Here is an 870-nt window from a genome sequence, read left to right on the forward strand (position 1 = left end):
GCTCTTAAATGCTTCTGTCAGAAATGTTTAAAATATTTCGAGTTCTGTATTCGAACATCTGATTTTGGGATAAATATTTTTTTTTTTCCAATTCTTTACATCAACTTACCATACTAGAATTAGTTACATCGCTACACTTTAAAATATTAAAATTCGAGGAAGATTCATGCTGGCGATGATTCAACCACAGGTCAGTAGGTAGAAACCAAGTACGATTTAGTTTACACTGACTCAATATATCTTTAAAATGCTTGCTAATAATCGTCTCGTTCCCAAATCGTATATTGTAGATTACTGTTAATGGATGGTGTTTGATGTAAACGTTATGCAGTATAAAACTCAACGATAGTTAAGATCAACTTTCAAGTTTAACCTGAAATACTTTTGCCTTGCCTGGTTTGATCTGTCGACCTGCAGGTTCTCATTTCGTTTCTATAACTATCTGGAAGCCACTTCTAAGCCTCGTCAACATCGTTCACGTCGTTCTCCTCATTGTCGAGTTTGTGTCGCTGCCACTGGTCCTTTTTCTCTTTCTTCTCACCATCACTATCATCATCAACATAGCCCTGGTTAGTTTAATTAAAATAATTGTTGAGGTTGTCGCCGGTATTGTAAATGCCGTCGTTGTTATTTCTACTAGATTAACTATATTTTACTGCTAATAGCGATGTATACTAGTTATGAATGTAGTCATCGATTAGTTGAACCGAAAAATCTGTGCTTTGGAAATGCTTCTGTAAACATTCGACAAAGCTTTGCACTATATTCCTTACGTCATGTACGCACAAAAACAGATAAGTAACAACGTACGTACATAGGTGTGTGCGTGTAAACATATATATATATATTTATATATATATATATATATAT

The sequence above is a fragment of the Octopus bimaculoides genome, chromosome 6, assembly GCF_001194135.2.
Source record: "Octopus bimaculoides isolate UCB-OBI-ISO-001 chromosome 6, ASM119413v2, whole genome shotgun sequence".
Taxonomy (NCBI): Eukaryota; Metazoa; Mollusca; class Cephalopoda; order Octopoda; family Octopodidae; genus Octopus; species Octopus bimaculoides.